Genomic DNA, 15,698 nt, shown 5'->3' with positions numbered 1-15,698 from the left:
ACGCTATTATCGAATACGTGTATAGGATGTTTTAATTAATTAATTTAATTAGTTACATTGAAAAAGAATTTATTGGCTTTCAAGATGTAATTATTCAATTACAGGTATGGAAGAACAAATCGAATAAATTTAATTACTCCTCTGTATTTAATAATTGGAAAATATATAATCGATTTGTACTTTATATTATAAGAAAATTCATTGCATCCGGAAATTATAATTTTATTGAAAGTTTTTTGTGTACAGAATAATCGGTTATACAATTATATGGAGCAATTTTTTTATCGAAAAATTTCTTTGACTAAAATTATTCCCTAAAAAAAGTTATTTTTCAATTTTTAAAAATAATTTCATCTCGAAATATTTTTCACAGAATGACGAAATATAAAAACATTTTATTTCATATAAAGTTATAAAGTTTAAAAGAACAAAGAAACGTTAAACGTTGATATTTCGGTAAAAAGAATTTCTATAATTAACGAATGAACACTTTTGTAGAGTTCTTTTTAAATTATTCACAACTATAAATTATATTCACTTGATACAAATTCGTAATTACTTTGAAAATATTTTCGAAAACACGAATAAAAATTCAAAGGAGACAAACGTGAATAAACAACATTTTTCTTGCGAACCAATCGATTAAACAAAATATTTGATTTTTTTACACGCATATTTTTTTCACATTAAACAATCCCAACCTGTGCACCAAACCTATTTCGATCCAAACGGTAGCAGAGAGGATTAAAAGAAAGGAACAAAAGCCTCGCCTCGAACCCTCCCTCCCTCCCTCCCCAATACAATTTCGCAATACGAAATCACCTTCCGGATTGTCGCGTTTCACAAACCGCATCCACCGAGCTCGCAAACTAACCGATTCGAATATTCGCCTCTCGAATATTCGCCATATGCTCGCTCCACTCGACTCTCTCTCTCTCTCTCTCTCTCTCTCTCTGAAAAATTCTAAACCATCGCGGGACACACGGTTTCCCCGCGGCGATCGTGCCGACTCGTATCGAGGCGCACAATAACGATCTGGAAAATTAGGGTGTGCGCCACAGCCGGTTGATTTAGAAGGAAAGAAAATGAGAAAGAGAGAGAGAAAGGAATAACTGGTCGCGCGTTCATTACACGACCGTTTGCGAATCGTTGCTCGCGATACACAGGACGGCGGGTTGGCAGCAGCGGGGTGACACAATTGTGAACGAGTGGCGAGTAACTCGAGTAGGCACTCGGCCGATCTCTCCCGCTGCGGGATACGCGGCCGCGCAACAGGCTTTATGCGCCCGTTGCACCACTTATGCAATCGTGAATGCACAGCTACCCCGCGAACGCGTTCCTCCGCATTTCAATGGAGGCCCAAGGCTGTGCCCGTGCGGCTATTCAACGCGATTCCACCGAACGGGAATAACGAGTCCTTCCTGCTGACTCGCCGATGCGTTTGTCTTTATCGACTATGTGTATAATAATGGACGGTGAAGGGACGGTGTAGGGTTGAATGGGCGGGTTTTGCGATTGATCTGGTTTCGAATTGTTTTCAAGCAGTTCTCTTTTTTTTTATTTTATTTATTTATTTATTTATTTTTTTTTTTTTTTTGATGAAACGTAGACGATGATGGGCTTTACTTTCTATGATATTTATTGAAAATGATTGTTACTATAGAAAGTTTTGCTTATATGTGTGTTATTATATTTATCTTTTGTTAATATAAATTAACTAATGAACTATTTTTTTTCATGAATAACTTAAATTATCCATGTAAATAATTGTAATTCTTTTTTTGCAAATACTTCAAAAATTAAGACCAATCGTCGATTATGTATAAAAAATTATTTAGAATCCTAACCTGTATAAGATATTTAAAAATCAATATTCGAAAAGAGTTATAGTTTTTCTATAACTTCATTATTTTTTTTTGTATATAAAATTTGAGAAAGAAAGGTGTTAGGATTTCAAGTTGAGAAATTTTGATTAATTAATCATCGATGAAGAGAAATATAATAAGAATGAAGGAAATTTAGGTTTTATAAACGAATAATTAATTTGATTAAATTAATAAGATTTCGAATATCGGTGGAAATAATTGGAAATAATTTTGCTTAGTTAGTGATTGTTGAAATGTTTAGAAGGAATTTTGATCTTATGAATAGATCGTTTTGAATTATTTTGACAGAGTTTTCAAAAATATTGGAAAATAATTCTGATTCACTTAGTCATCCGATTCTTTGAAGATGGAGTTAAATATACATATGTATAGACGGATAAAATAAATTTGAATATATTTGGTTTTAAACGATTTTAAAAAAATTCTTCCTTTCTAAACGAAGTTTGTGTTGAAAGAAGAAGAAAAGTTGTAAGGTTTCGAAATATTGGAAGATATTTTCAACAAAAGATAGCTCTTTCTATAACAAAATAGTCAGCTAAAATTCTTTTAGAAATTCTTTTTTTCGTAAAGTAAACTTCGAAGAGAAAAAGATCACTTCCAAGTTTCAAATACTGAAGATATCGTCTATTAAAGATGATTATACAAATTAGTTGCTTATCATATTTTTCTTAGATTTTAAAAACGTTTTGAAGAAATCCTTAATCTTTGAAATAGTAAAGAAGATTCCCGAAGTTTACAGACTGGTACGTAATATTCATAAAATACAGCTATATAAATTGGTTGCCGAAGCCACTCTACCAAAATAGAATTAAACATATTAATATATTATCCGAACTAATCTCGCAGGATAAGTAGGAATCACGGCATCGTTTAACGACGGCGAATCGAAAACGAGGCAATGTTGTAACGCGTTTTCGTGTTTTTAGTGTCGAAAGACGGTTTCATTCGAATGAAAATAATCTTATTACCCATAAAAGCAACGTTTGAAGCGATCGTAAAGATCTCTACTGTAGCCGTAAAAAAAGAAGGAACGAAAATAAAAGAAATGAAAAAAAGAAAAGAAGATGGAAAAGAGATCGAAGAAAACGAGGATGAAGGGAAAACAAGAAGTTTAGATCGAAATCGATATCTCTTTCAGCCTTTGCACATTGTATGGAATATGAAGAAGGGTCGAAGGGACGATAAACGAAGAACGAACTCGTATCTCGAATTTACGACTTTTATACCGACTTTTATTTTTTCCTCAGATTTTTCCTACGACTTATCGATTCCATTAAGAACTATTAGCAAGCTGAAACCAAAGTTGCCTCGAGAAAGAGAGACAGGTTCTCTCGAACGGTCAATGGGCTCTCGACTTTGCTTACCTGTTCGTCCAGTCCCGTCTTCGAGTGGATTCATTTGTTTTAGGACCAAGGAGGACGAATGGAGATTCGGGCCGAGAGATAAAGGAGTCGATTCCCTAAGGTCTTCAGGATCTATCTTCGAATATTTCGAATTTGTTCCGCCGTGAAAGATGACTGTGCTCTTTTCTACGTATGAGAATCGATTCCATTCGATTTATTGTCGGCGGGTAATTAATATTCGTCTCGAGACAAAAAATTTACCAATATTTATCTATCATCTTTTCAAATCATCTTTTCAAATAAATTTCCAATAGCTACTAATGAGTTAAAATAAATAATTTTATTAGTCAAATACTTTCTGTTATTAAATTCTCATTAATATCTTTAATTAATAATTAATGCAAAAACATTTTTCACGAAGAAATATAGAAGATATTTGAAAAATTTGCAATGAAATAAAATAAAGCATGGAAGCAAAGCAAAGAAGATTAATAATATCCTTAAAAGTTCCTTTCTTCGATTCCCCCCGGTTTCAACGTATCCATCACTGTCTCCATTTGAGGTCTGAGATATATTTATCCCGTTTCACGACTCTTTTGCATCGTAACAGTGACACACTTCGGTTAATATATAATCAACATACCAAGATCCAAATATCTCGTTAAATTAGCCATGCAATTCACATTTCATCTCTTTGTTCACTCACAGAGTGAAATAACACGTTCCATTTTCCCCCCTTTTTCCACAATTTCCAACGAGAAATATTCGTCTTCCTTCCCTCTTTTGATATCTCGAGGAAGCCCTCGAGACAGCCGAGCTCCTCCACGTCCAGTTCCTTTTTCTCTTTTTTCATTTTTTCTTTTTTTTTTTTTTCCTATTCTTTTCTTCCATCTTCCATTCTCTCCTTTTTTCCCTTTTTAATCCGCCCTCGCGTGCCCCTCCTCCCCTTCCTTACAAGAAATGGGACAGGCTCGGATTTCACCGGTGGACTCCTCTCGAGGAAGGCTCGCGTCGTAACTCTAGACAGGCAGCGTCGATTTTTCCCCAGGAAAATTAATGGACCCGCTGACAACTCGCGTAAAAAAAAAGAAAAAGAGGAAAAAAAATACACTCCCTCGTATATACATCGATTTCCTCGATGCGAGGAATCGCAATTTCGTCTCGCGTCGAGGAGTCTTTTTTTCGTCTCGAGCTTCAAGCTTCGTTTCTCGTCCCAGCTTGATCGATCGTTTGTCTCTCTGCGAAATCAAACTCTTCGTCGACCGGTTTTGGTTTGGACTGGGCAGGCAATTGCGTGAATCGCAATGCATTTCGAATTCTCGAATTTTAGAATTTTAGGAATTTGGATCCTTTGGGGCAAGGCAGGCGAGGTTATCGCTTACGCGGTCTGTCAATTAGGGCTATCTCTCCGCAGAAAATCGGTCACTTTGATCTCCAGGCGGAGTGATTTGCTTTCCTTTCGAGTGGAACGAGATATCCGGGGAGAGGAAGGGCACAGAAATGGTTGATGGGAAATATTTCGGGGTAAAAAAAATCTTTACTCTGAGATATTGTCGAAAGAGTAATCGAAACGGGTCTGAAATAATTTGTGGTCGCCTTAAGAAAATATATATAAATCTACCTGTTTGTCTTTTATTTCTCGAAGGTCTGAGAACATCTACCTGTTCATCAAACATTTATTTTCCCAAATTTTAAAACATCTTTCGTTCCCAGAATTCTTTTCTTTTTTAAATTTTAATTCAATTTAATCTCTCTTTTCTAATAAACAATTATTAGAAATTCATTTTGACAAATCTTAAAGATCAAATCAAAATCAAATTTTATCCTCGAAATTAATAATTTTTAGATCTTTCATTTCTAAATAAAAATTCACCATATTGATTCTTTGATTTTTCTGAAAGATATCCAACGTATCTTCATTTTAATTTAAATTTTTTTCTTTCAATCCTCGACTTTAATTCAACTCAATAATTTCTCAGTTTCAATTCTGATGAAAAATCATTATCCAGTAACGATCCAATCGTAGAAGAAGTTCGCTGCTTCGATGAAGAAGAAACGATGGAGCGACCAGGAGGGGTCGCGTTCTCGAGTTCCTGGCGGTATCCTGGCGAAATGGAACAAGATTTCCCTTACAAGATTTCCCTCTTAAGGGAAGCAACCTACAAAAACGAGCACTCTGGAAGCCTCTCGTGGAAAAATCGCGGGCTGAACTGATTCTGGAAAGGTGTGCTCGTTGAAAAACGTGGAACGTTTCCCTCCTTTTCATGCAATTCCTCGACGACGGATCCTTGGCGAGCAGATTTCTTCTTCCCTTTTCACGAAACTTCAGACCAGGAATCTTTGTTCGTTCGCAAGAATACGTGAGGAGGCAAGTCGTTAGCGCCATTGAGATTCGAGTTTCTGTTCCGATCGCGTCACGTGCTCCGTGGAATTTCGTGCACGACGAGAGTGCACGACACGTGTTCGCCGCTGCTGGACCCGCATCGTTTCGAGATCCACGGACACTTGAGGAACGGTTTCGAGAACATCAAAGAAGCCCTCATTGATGGCACAGGGGAAACAACGAGGAAATTTAGCGGAAGACAAGAAAATAAACCGAAAGGAATCACAGTACATGGGTAAACAAAAATACAATGGTTGGTTGTTTATGGAGTCCCTAATTCGAAACAAGAATGAAGATGTAATGGTTATTAAATTAAAAGTGCTATTCGTATTTTATCATGTTCATTTTTAATTGTGTTGATGCATTTTCGTTGTATTAAATTGTTACGGATACGAAATATAATGTATTTGAATTATGTTGAAATTATATTTTTACGAATCATCTTCAATTTTATATATATACAACGAACCTTCCTTTAATTTAGGAATTCTTCTTTCATTAGCTAATATCTTTGTTAAATTTCAAACGATTCCTTCCCACCCAAAATATCACCGAAATAAACCAAATTCTCGTTCAAGCGGAAGCAACCCCTAACCGATAAATATTCCTGAACGATAATGTACCATATTTCCCTTACACTACATTTCCCCCACAGATAAGAACTTATTTCCAAAACTTCCAGAAAATCTCCTTCCCCTTTTTTCTTATGAAATACGTAATATAAAATAAATAATACGAATAAACTTGGTTAAAATTCGAACCTGCTCACCGTCTCCTTTCACCTCCAGGGAGGAGAACTCGGTCCCGCGGGGAATGTGACCGGTACGGGCCCAGGGCAGGGGCCTGGAAGGGCTGTATCATGCACCGGGTGACCCCCGCTGGGTGCTTCTGTACCACGGCAGAAGAGGGGGTGTGGCACCCCTCGGGATCCTGCGGTCATCCCTACCCGTCGGCGGCCCTTAGAAGCGGTCGTGTACGCGCACAGCGTGGCATTATGCAGGCCCCGTGTTCCACAGGCCGTTACGGAACCGCCCTGTAATGGGATAAAAATAACCGTGTTTATATAGGATTACGAGACGATCATCTTCCACTGGGCCGAGTTTCCATCCGAGTGGGATGGGCGAGGCCTTGAAGCAGGAAGGGTGGAAGGAATTTTCGTCGAGCTCCGTCTACGCCTCGTGAACCAGTACGCGGTTAATAGATACGTGGTGATGAGTGACGCATTTGTATTTACATCGCGTGTATCGAAGAGTTCATTGGATGATGTCACTTTTCCTGGAAATTGTCCTTCTCTTAGTCTGTTTGACAATATACATCGAGGAAGGTATACATACAATTTGACAAAAGTGGATCTAAAAACGTGTTATACTCGCATAACATAATTGATAATTGTTTAAAATTTAATAATTAACGTGTTCCTTTTTATCATAACAAGTCACTATTTCGAGATTAATACTTTTCCTCAAATGGACCAATCGTTCGAGAATATTTTCTGAAACGAAAAATCTGTATATTAGGAACAATATTGTTTAATTTTATTGTCGTTTAGTAAATCTAATAGATTTATATATACGCAATAGATGTGCTGGACAAGACATTAAGACAAAAATGTACATTACGCTAGAAAAAGATTAAAGAACGGCGTCCCAATCGCCCAATCAATCAAACCCCCTCCACCAATCCCCTCATCGTTCATCGAAGGGAAGAAAAGGTTACATCGTGTGTTTGCCACGCTGCTAACGAGACAGCAAGCGAGCTCGAAATCGTGTCCGTCGATATTAACCATCCGGCTATATTTGATTACAGTCTCAGCTAATTGCGCGTCACCGTTCTCCTCCCATTCACCGTTCTCTTTCTCACCCCCTCTCACAAACCCGCCGATCAATCGACTATCACTGTTGAGTCTACTGTTGAACGACGCTAGACAAACCTCGATCAGGGATCACGCGAAGAATCTACGCGCGCGCGCGCGTGTGTGTGTAGAAATGATGCATCAGGGCTGCAGCAGAGAATCCACCCCCGCGTACCATGCGTGTTATTAAATTATTCTAGCGTAACCCGGTGAATCTACCGGCGGATATCTACCCGCAGATATAAATTGATACCGACAACGCCGATTTCGAGCGGCGAGAGGATACAATTGGCGCGCCACGCCGGGCTAAATACGCCTGTTCGCGTATGCACCTCCGCAACGGGGTTAAATTCCTGTTATTAATGGATTTGTTTGCGGTGCCTACCACGCCGGTCAATATTTATTTATCCGGGCGAATATGTTAGCGTAGCGACAAACGTTTCTCTCCCAATTCGACGCGCGGAACAGAGAGGAGGAGGAGGCGAAATGGAAAGGAGTGGACGGCCTGGTTTAAAGAGGGCAACAGAGTCAGAAGGAAATGGCAAAGATCGTAAATAAGTGGCGGCTGTATTTATTTGGGGGATAAAAAACAAATTTATGCATCGATCCGAGCTGCAGCGAGGAGAGGAGAGAACGTTTTTGATTTCCTCAACCCTTTTTTTTTATTAAGGCCTTTGATCGTGAACCGGTGACCCCCGCGCCGTCCAAACGAAACGTCGCACACCTTTTAAGTCGGTTATGTTGCCCTTTTAACGGGAGACGACGAAATTGTGCAGCTTTTTTTCACATTCCCTTCGAATTTCTTTTTTTTCTTCGTTTTTGAAGTTTACGCAGATTAGAGTATCAAGTATTGAGTTAGTTGTAGCGTAGTATTAAGCGATATTGGTATTAATATTGGATATCTGGTGTGCTCGTTCTAGCATTCATGGAGTAACCTGTTCTTATTTCAGGATCGTAATATTAATTCGATATACAGTAATTATTTAAATCAAAACGTCAAGCCGTTCATTATATGAAGTCATAATAAACCTACACGTCTTGCAATTTAAATGCAGCCACGTTCATTATATTAACTTCTGTGTTTAGTACAAAGAAGAGAGACATTAATATATTCGGGACGTTTAAGTAAATTATAAAATTTAATAATACACATACGATATTAAAATTAAATATCCGCTCACGTACATACATACATTTTATTTACTTAACGTATCGCATTTAATATGAAACGAAATTTCACAATATTCTCTTTTACTCCTCAAAATCACAATACATCATTATATTATAATTAGGAAATTTTCTATGCTTTCTCAATTCTCGATTTAACTTAAAAACTATACTTTCTACTTATTTAAAGATTAGAATCCAATTTATTTTATTTTCTCCAACAAGAAAAATCGCGAAAATGAGAATGAGACGAGGGAACAATTCTCTTATATATTTTCTTACAACCTAAAAATCAATTTCGTTTCAAATGCGAAATAAATCAAATTCGAACGAGATCAAACGCACCCAAACCTCCAAAACCAAACAACACGATCATCTCCACAACCACCAAACAATCATCCAAAAAAAAAAAACGAAGAACGAGTCACAAAACCTCCCCCTCCCCCAACAAACATTCTCATTATCCCCACCCACGAACACCCATACAAAACTCATGCATACATACGAGGGCAACATTCACTCCTCCTCCTCCAGAAGCGTCGATCCGTTTCTCTCGACTGTTCGCGCGACACTCAGCACGGTTGGCTCGTCGAGGCTCTCCAGCATCCGCGCGCTCCCACCAACGTGGCCGGCTCGAGCGCACGGCTCGTCTCTCCGCCGCTACTGCCACCACCACCGCGGCCCTCCACCACCACCACAGTCGACGGCGTCTCCACCACCACTCTGAGCGAGCAGCGGAGGAGCCCAAGAGGCGAAGGGCCCCGAGGTTTCTGCGCTCGGAGTCAGTTGGCCGAAATGAGCCGCGCGCGTTGGGGCTCTCGGTGTTCGTTCCCTCGTTAAGGGTGGCAACGCGACCGGTGGCGTGCACCGCTCTACCCGTGAGATGTGCGGGGATCGAATGGAATACGCGAATCGGGCACCGTTCCGCCGAATTAGCCGTATTTCGTACGAAAGTGACGGGGATAGTAGATAGTTTTCGAGAGAAAGATACCGCTTGGTGTTGAAGGAAAGGAGTGGAAGGGTGTTTGGAAGAAGGGAACCACTTCTCGACGCCAGGTGAACTCGGGGTTTCATCAGCTTTGATCGTTGATCGTCGACGATCAGTGTCAGTGCAGTGGGCTTCTTCTTCTTTTTTCTTCGAGTGTCCACTTTCGAGTGGAAACAGTGGTTTTTGGAAAAAAACATTTGAACATTTGTGTGTTCCTCCATCCCCGAGGTGCAAGGTGGATTTTCTCTCGGGGAAACCAAGTTCTGCGATTTTTTTCCTTTTTTTGGATCTAAGTTTGCAAGTGAGTTGATTTTTTTTTTTTTTTTATTAGATTTGGTTTATTTAGAACGCTGTTCAAGTTTTAATTAAAATTGAAACGAATATTTCTCTAACGAGCTGTAACGAACGATTGGCGGTTCAAGTGGTTCTCCTTGTGTACATCGATATTTTTTCAGTCGAGCAGAATTTCATACGTGTTTCTATACGTATATATATATATATATTTTTTCCTTTTTTTTTTTTTTGCATGTAACGGGTGATTTCTTTTAATATAGGCAGAAGTAGTCACGGTTGACAGAGCATTTCGAAAAGCTCGAAATTAGGAGGCGGTCGCTTATCTGGCAAGCCGAACTCCCGCTGGGCCACGGCTTAAAGGTCCCCTGGAAAACCTATTTAAAAAGCCGCGGCATCCAGTGAAACTGTTTCCTCCGAGACCGTTCTTACGCTCCACTTGCCTCCCAGCCGTCTCTCGTTATTGCTATTCAAATTAAGTCACCGTGGCCCGCGGATAAAGCGATTCTCGTGTCGGTGATCTCGAGTCGAGAGTGTTGCATAGGAATTGGGAAAAAATTCTGCGAAACTTTTCTCTGCCGATTTACTTGTTGCTTATCCCCCTTATAGAGAAGTAGAGTTTGGATAATTTAAATCGAAGCCGACATATTGCTCGATAGACGCAATTGAATCGTACGTATTTTGCGTACTTTTATCCAAAGCGTTTATTACTTTTAGCTTCTTGGAAATTTGTTATCCGCTGAAAAAGTGTTTACGATATTATCATCGGAAAGGAAATAATTCTCGACGATGTTATTTAGAAAAACAAGTATTTATTACCCTCGCCACGTGTTTAAAAACGAACGGTAATTCGACACTCAAAACATAAACATTATTGTAAAGAACACAAGTAACATATGTCAACCTCTGTTTCACTTACATCGAATTCGTCCAATCATTCCACGAATCCCCCAACCTTTCCAATCTAAGCTAACCACGGTGACTGAAAAGAAACACACACGATGAAAACACCTTATCTTTTGTCGCTTTCTGACACGCGATCGCGTATCCATAACGTTCAATTTTAAAACTTTCGATCACGAATAAAATTGCATCGAGGAAATCGGATGCTCCCGTTTCGAAAAATACGCGAAACGAACGATTCTCCGGCGGATCGCACAATCGTAAAGTGGCATCGTCCATATGAGGCCAAGATTCGTAAATTCGGCTCCACTTACCAGTATTACGTGGCCTGGATCGCGACGTGTGCAAAGAGGGGAAGTTTCCTCGTAAATTCCGCGCAAAAGAGGGATTCGGTGGTTTCTTAGCACGATTATTCGGGGCTCCTGATCTTCGTAGGCAATGTGGGAATGTGGTTATAAAATGTGGATCGAGTTCGAGTTCATTGATCATGGTTGATAGACAAAGGAGTCAATTCAGGAGGAATTATCTCGGTAAATAAAACATTATTATGTTCATTCATACACGGGAATGGAGTTAATGAATGAGAATTTAATCAGTCAGAAGTTAAGAGCCGATTTCGGAACGAGGTTATGCGCTCGTAAAAATTTCTTAATGAATTTTCATGATCTTTAACGTGTAACTGATATTTTTGTAAAAATCGTAGGCTCTTTCATTGTTATTGCTTTGTTGTTTAATTTCAAGTTATCGCGACGATATTTCGATCGGAATGAATATTCCGACTGTCGATGAAATTATAAATTTCTTGTTACGAACGTCACATATTTAAATTTTATTATTATTGAATCGTGTATCGTGTTATATATAGTCCTGGAGTAACTTCATCTTTAATTAATGATACGTATTAATGGATAAATATTATCCTACATTTATCAAAATTCCATTAATTCCACAATAAATATTTAAACCTGTAATAAATAATAAATATTCCATTCATGAATGATTAAATTCATCATTCACTTCTCTTAAAATGCTTGCTTGATTCTAAGAATTTTCTGTTTAATTAAAAACAAAGTACACCAATACAATAATTCAACACACTACTTTTCACACTAAACATCAGAAAATTTAAAATTGAATTGAATCCACGAACCAACGCTCGCAAGAATCTCTCGTCTCTCCCCTGCCTCACGACTAGAAGAACGATCGATAATTCACGGTCACAGCCGAATCGACCTGTGCAATTCATGAATAGAGGAACGATTGTCAACCGCGCGACCCCTTTCGTGTTTCGTCTGGCCGGTGGGAGAACGAAGGGGGCGAGGCATTGCCGCGATTTCGAATCGATAAACGCTTGAAATTGCGCTTCTGATCGTTCTTTGCGACGAGGCTTGTTAACCTTCCGATCGAATTCTGACGCCCGATCATAGACGCCGCTGTAACGAGGATCTATCGCGAGAGACGCGACTGCAATAATCGGGCCCTCGATTTCGCGCCCTCCTTTTGTCTCTCTCTCTCTCTCTCTCTCTCTCCACCCCACCTCCTTTTGTCCGTGAATGCAATTAATTAATAAGCCGCGTATCTCCCGCTCTCTCTGGCCGACCGGCCATTGATAGGCCGTGCATTAATCGTCGCCGCGATACCGACACAATAATTACGCCTTTGTCTCCTTTGACAAGGGGGGAACGAAAACGATTCCCTCGAGTATCGAATTATTCTGTCTCTGTGAAAAGTGCAAGAAGCTTTTATGCACAGTGATTCTGGCGAAGATGATGCTCACATTGTGATTTAGGTGGACGTTTATTAATAATTGGGAGATATATCTTTTTAAGTGAATGAAAAACATGGGATGAGTGATAAAATTGCGAGATGTTCTTTGTGAATGGAAATTTGTCGAGAGAATGTTGCTGTTGTTGTTGTAAGTATATAGGAAATATTGGGTCACGATTGCTGGGTTTGAAATAATGGAGGTTATCGCGATGAGAGAGATTGAAAAAAAAGTAAGGCGATAGAGAATAATTGCAGGAAATGGAGGAAATTAATTAGATAGAGGAATTATTATCAATGATTGATTCGCGTATTATGTGTAAATCTTTCTGAGAAATTAAATACTGGTTGTACATTTTCACACTGGAATTAAACGAGGAATCATTATTTAAACATTTTCGAATCTCTCGAACAGTCTCGAAATCATCAACAGGAAGTAAAAAATCCGCGTGTCATATTTTTACCTAAATTAAACCATCATCTCCACCAACGAATTCCCTCCTCGTCTCAGTCAGCCTAATGCTCGAAAATGGCCGCCGCCCACGCGTCTAACTTTCGCTTCCCGTCGTTCTTTGACTCTTTCAAAAAAAAAAAAAAAAAAAAAAAGAATCACCCCCTCCGTCGAAACGTTGCTCGTTACACGAGCAAAACGATCGGGCAAATCGCTTGATATCGCGCTCGACTCGCGAAATTCCATCGGCGCGACTTTCGGGGTCGGCGATGAAAGAAGCTCGAGCGGAAGCGGTGGGACGAAAGCGAGAAGGCTGAAAAGCGTTGACATTCAAAGGGTCGCGTGTCGTGTTCACAGGAACGACGACGCAGACGATGACGACGAGCAGAAATAAGAGGATCCATTGGCGGAGTGCTCGCGGTTCTCCGCCCGACTTCTTTATTTTCCGGTCGAACGAGTTGAAAAAGAAGAGCGACTCCTCTTTCTTCATCCAGCGGGGAAGATCATTACGGTGCTCGATCGTAGGTCGGTTACTCGTTAATAACGTCTGTCAAAGTGAAATAACGGTACCAGAGTACGATTCGTTTAATCGAGACTTCCGATTTTTCTCGATCCTCTCCTCCCGTTTATCTCGACTCTATCCGCCAATAAACGCTCTCGTACGGAGTCGAAAGTCTGTTTGATAATGAAAATTCCGTTCGACGTTGGCTGGGGACGGGATCAGTCTACGGGATAGGCGGAAGCGAAGGATCGTGTAGCGAGGGAATAATTCCTTTGGGATAGTCTCGTGCCGTTTTTCGGAGACGAGGATCGTTAATCTTGCGCCGAGCTTTTTTACGCCGGCATCACGAGCTCGCGTGTACTCACTCGGCACGCTCGCTATCGTATCCCGTAATTATCGAACCGGTGCGTGGCTTTTTGCGTGAATGTAGATAGAGATTTCCGTGATTACCCTGCAGGTAATCGTAAATAATCGAGTCGATGCGGTCGACATAGTGTAGATTGTACGCGCACAATATTGAACTAGTTCTCTCTCTTTTTTCTCTCCGTTTCTCGTCGCCGAGCTCCCGCAAAATTGGCAAACGAAATAAATAATAAACTTGTTAATTTCCTCGATCTTCACATTTACTTCATTCATACTTCAAGAAAGGGTATCAATAACGAAACACTTTCCATATCTTTGAAAGAAATGAGAACAAATTTCATCATCAATTTTACAAATTCAAAACAAAACGAATCTAGAAGAAAGAAGCATAGAATCCTCTCTCGTCCAATGTTACAATTTATTAAAAGTACGCTTACCTATAAATTAAATTTATAATTACCATTAATTCACCGTGCCTTCCATCTTCCCCACATCCAAACAACCGCCACTTTTTCCCCTTCCTATTTCTTTCCCGCATAACGCGATACCCATCGTTATGTAATCCCTCCCCGCATAACGTTAACAAACCGAAACTCGAAGGATCGCTCAAGAAGCGGGAAGAAGCGTCGAAGAAAAACTGTTGCCGCAGCAGTGGCGGAGGGGGAAGGAGGCAGGAAACGCGAGGCACGTGATGGGAGTGCGTAAGGCCGGTCGTCAGGCTGCGTTTCGTTCCCCCCCCTGGCCCGCTTTCCGTCGCCGGGTCCCCCATTAAAAACTCGGCGATGCGGCGTTATCTCGGCCGGCGGATCGATTTTCGGTATCGCGGTCTCGATCGGCTCGCAGGAAACGACGTTGCCGAGGGAGCGGGGCCCACCTGGCACGCGTTGCCCCTCCATCTGCTTTCTCACGGATCCTCTTCCTACCTGCTTGGAAACCTCGGCGTGCACGCGAGCGCGAAACATCAGTTGTTCACGCTCCGGCGGCTATCCATCGGCTATGGATGCCTGTTGGTCGGCTGTGGATCGATCGTGGATGGGGTTTTTTTTTTTTCTTTTTCTTATGGGGACTTCCGTGCGAGAGGAGGAGGAGGAGGAGGAGGGTATAATGGATACAAATCGAATCGGAGCGAGATCGATCGGGTAGAGGGAGATGATACAGGGTTAGATAAGGGGAGGGTTGGCACGAGGGTTGGTATTTGTGGCAAATAACGCGTAAATCCGATGGATGGAAAGTTAACGCGTGGAGATAAGGGAAGGTAGATTGGGGATTATGGGGTTTGGTGAAGGATAGGTGAGAAACGTACGAGGATGGGTTCGATTTATTATATCGTTAGGAAATTCTTGGCCCCCTCCTCCCCCTCCTCTTCTGTAATTATGTATTTCTGAAATTATGTTTGAGCAATATACACGTGTATAATAACCGTGGAAAATATTATTATGTGAAATATCATTTGCATAGTAGTCAAGGTAATCGTGTTTCGAGACCGTCGAGACGAAATAATTAATAGAAATATCAACTCGTAAGGGCCTGAAATTTTAATTACGAAGAAATTGTTTAATATGCGAGCTGGCCACACGCATAGACACGCGTATATATAATTTATCGGGTATAAAAATTTCATATTTACGTTACAGTCTTTCCCTTCTCGTTTCCCAATTTGTTTCTTAATATTCGCCCTCTCCTCCCCCTCCCCTGCCTCATGTCAGAGGCATGAATATGCAATTTAATAATTTATGGAAATTTATACTTGAAACATGAGATATATATAATTATTGGGGGGAACGAGATTTTTGAGATGACAAAAT

The 15,698-nt window shown here is 40.2% G+C and overlaps 1 protein-coding gene and 1 long non-coding RNA gene across 5 annotated transcripts in view; one reads left to right on the top strand and one right to left on the bottom strand.

Annotated features, from left to right (window-relative positions):
- LOC105735554 (uncharacterized) overlaps window positions 1-9,223 on the bottom strand; it is a 46,946-nt gene extending 37,723 nt beyond the window's left edge. Inside the window, exons 1-2 of the long non-coding RNA XR_015292639.1 lie at window positions 9,137-9,223; window positions 6,374-6,645 (exon numbers count right to left, since the gene is read on the bottom strand). This is a non-coding gene — a long non-coding RNA (uncharacterized LOC105735554). The remainder of the gene's footprint in view (window positions 1-6,373; window positions 6,646-9,136) is intronic.
- Window positions 9,224-9,351: 128 nt separating this feature from the next.
- Window positions 9,352-15,698, top strand: part of LOC100867754 (netrin receptor UNC5C) — a 44,780-nt gene continuing 38,433 nt past the window's right edge. For 3 of the 4 annotated variants that reach the window (XM_086910411.1, XM_086910410.1, XM_086910407.1), the window contains exon 1: window positions 9,352-9,920. The gene's annotated coding sequence lies outside the window, so the exon portion shown is untranslated. The remainder of the gene's footprint in view (window positions 9,921-15,698) is intronic. The other variant, XM_086910409.1, reaches the window with a different exon arrangement.

This window comes from Apis florea, unplaced genomic scaffold, assembly GCF_048593485.1.
Source record: "Apis florea isolate Af1SG1 unplaced genomic scaffold, ASM4859348v1 contig_3176_pilon, whole genome shotgun sequence".
NCBI classification, from domain to species: domain Eukaryota; kingdom Metazoa; phylum Arthropoda; class Insecta; order Hymenoptera; family Apidae; genus Apis; species Apis florea.
This window is presented reverse-complemented; position numbering and strand designations above follow the sequence as displayed.